Source organism: Etheostoma spectabile, chromosome 20 (assembly GCF_008692095.1).
Source record: "Etheostoma spectabile isolate EspeVRDwgs_2016 chromosome 20, UIUC_Espe_1.0, whole genome shotgun sequence".
Taxonomy (NCBI): domain Eukaryota; kingdom Metazoa; phylum Chordata; class Actinopteri; order Perciformes; family Percidae; genus Etheostoma; species Etheostoma spectabile.
This window is the reverse complement of record NC_045752.1, coordinates 23,509,019-23,511,895: the sequence shown is the minus strand read 5'-3', so window position 1 is coordinate 23,511,895 and position 2,877 is coordinate 23,509,019. Positions and strand designations below refer to the sequence as shown.

Here is a 2,877-nt window from a genome sequence, read left to right as displayed (position 1 = left end):
CTTTTCTTAATTCTCAATTGGACATCAGCCTCCTTCCTCAGAGATCCAACGAACACAAAGTTAGTTACGAAATTCTAACAGTAGTAATGGTAAGAAATCTTCCGGCAGGAGCGGGGTTAAAGTGGACTTGTAATGCTTTTCCATATTTTCTGTCACATCTACAATGTGGGATTTTCATGTTAAATGCGGCCAAAACGTATTTCAGACAAATCCAGAGAGCTAAAACTTTCATATCTCCAACTGTTCTGAACGTTCTAGTTTCAACAGTTTTATACAGAACACTTAGACAACCTTCTATGATTGGTCATCTGCTCCAGGCAGGATTGTAGTGTTTTTGTTTTTTTTAAAGCTACTGTGGTGTTAACAATGTCGCATGTAGCTACATACTAACCTCAGTAAAATATGTCATCTTGGCTGCCAATGTTGTTAAAATCTCCCAAATTCCGGGTTCACACTACTCCTGAAACATTTCCGTTTATGTAGTATTTGGTTTAAAAGTCTTAATCTGTGATTTGTGACAATAGAAAGTGCTTCTACACTTTGTTAGTGTCCAATGCTAACTATAGTAGCTACATGCTAACGGCAGTAAACAATCATCTGGGCTTCCATTGCCGTTAATATGTGCTCAATTTTGGGTTGCATTATTGCTAAAACATCTCCGATTAGGTAGTATTTGGCTGAGAAGCCTTTATCTGGGTTGCATTATTGCTAAAACATGTCCGATCGGGTAGTATTTGACGGCCAATGTTGGTCATTTCTACCCAATTTTCTTCTTAAGATTTTTCAGAACGTCTCATAGAGTTGGTGAATACAGGTGCAGCAGCCATAAGCAGTATGAGAAAGATGTGGGCTCCTATCATGCCAATGGTCTTTGCCAAAACTAAACCAAAACAACAGTTCCAGTATGAGTCCCAAAATTCAGATCCTTCCATGACAGTGACACCCGAGGAACATTTCCGGAGAGATGTTTTCCTCCCACTAGTTGACAGACGTAACAGGCACTAATGAGCGCTTTGTGCTGATGATGTCATTTCATAGTCGGTTCGGCTTCATTTATGGAAGAGGGGAAATGGAAAAGGCTGTAGAAAGTTGCCCACTTGAAGACAGCTGCATAAACATGGAAAAAACACTCACTGCAATGTAGACGCTGAGGACAATGTACACATGTCGGCTGCTGTCACCGCTGTGCCGCCAAAAGAAACCACTGGCCTGCCGAATTTGAGCTACATTTACAGAAACAATTTAGTTGAACTGTACCCAAACCTCAGCATTGCTCGCCGACTCATGGTGCCTGTGACTGTAGCGAGGGGAGATAGGAGATTCTCATCTGAGGTAAACAATGCTCCAGGAGTGGCTGTCAGCTCTTGTTTAGATTTCAGTTGAGCATGAGGTAACAACACGTCTGGACAAAGATGAACTTATTAGAGCATCCTTAGCACTCAAGCACAGAAGTATGGATTTTTAAACAGGAGTTACTCAAGTGGAATCTACGAAACCAATCATTGTGAATTATCATTAGTTTTGTTTCACTCAGACACTTTGTTTGTTAATTTAAGTTGAGAGGAATGTTTAAGGTGTTTTTTATGTCAGCTCAGACAGCTAATAGTACATACTGTACTTTTCAGTTAAACAGAGTAGTTGCCATCCAAGATAGGTGAGGTTCATTCCAAAGCAACGTACTGTGTAAGAGTTTCAGTTTTAATCAAAGGAGTAGGCCTAGGTTGGACTATTTCTATGTTGAGCGTTCATAGAGCTGAAAGGTCAACATAGCAACGATAAAAAGCCTTGCTTTTCCTGCTCTTTTATGTTTATATTTTATGTGGGTAGGGCCCAACATTAATCATTGAAACGGCCCACCAAGGCTATAAGGTTGCCACTGCTCCTGACTTAGTTCCACAACATTGCGTTTACCCCGCCCCTGCCTGCCACCACCCCCTCTTTCCGAAATAGCGACTAGATTCAACTGTCAGTCTGGTTCTCTCCTGATCCAATAGCTAGTTAGTCGGCTAGCAGGTGTGCTAAAAACAAAAGCTAGTGACCTTGCGTCAACAATGCAGGCTAACCCCAGCTAGCTTAATTACTCAAACTTGCACGCATAGATGCCAAACCATGACTTACGTTTGACCAAAGATTTATTAAATATTACACCCCAGACCGGGTTGTGAGGTGCATTCCTAACCAGGCAACTGGAGTTGTTCCAGGGGAGCAGACACATATGGATTTTAGCAGCATTTAAACAATTTGATTATTGAAAAATGTGATTAACAACATCCGATGGCTCTCATTATCATCACAATATTTCTTTGGAAAATATTTTACCTTATAGATCAAATTGCGTTCAATTGTGACTATTTTCTGAGTGCATTTTACTTTTAAACTAGTTTACAAGTCTAATTTAAAACTTCTGGTTTAACGGCAGGCAAATTAGTTGTCAGGGAAATCCCTGAATTGTGAATGAAATTGTCATAAAACTGTCATGTAGCTTGAAATGAAAATACTAAAGTAAGTTACAAGTTTCCAATTTTTTTTACCGTGGCACAGTAACAACTTTAAGTGATTTGTTTTTTGCCAAGAAAGTGGGAGAAAAACTTAGGCACCATGGCTACATGCCGCTGCATTTCAGACACCCCATTGTAAGAGGGACTGTCCCTAGCACCCAGAGTAGCCTAGCACCACCTTAAATGCCATCACCAGTCCTGGCCACATTAAGAGCAAATGGACCCTTGCCCAATAATCAGCCAACTGCCAAGCAAATCAGAAAGTGTACAGTGATTTGATTCCTTTACTTTAGTGAATAGTATAAAACAATGAGTTTTGTAAACAGTAGGGATGAGCGAGTACAGCATTATCTGTATCTGTATCTGTTTACCACATGAA

At 40.3% G+C, this 2,877-nt stretch overlaps 1 long non-coding RNA gene across 1 annotated transcript in view; it reads left to right on the top strand.

The window, feature by feature from the left end:
* The window catches only part of LOC116670317 (uncharacterized), a 14,244-nt gene extending 14,204 nt beyond the window's left edge, over window positions 1-40 (top strand). Inside the window, exon 3 of the long non-coding RNA XR_004327000.1 lies at window positions 29-40. This is a non-coding gene — a long non-coding RNA (uncharacterized LOC116670317). The remainder of the gene's footprint in view (window positions 1-28) is intronic.
* The last annotated feature ends 2,837 nt before the right edge of the window (window positions 41-2,877 follow it).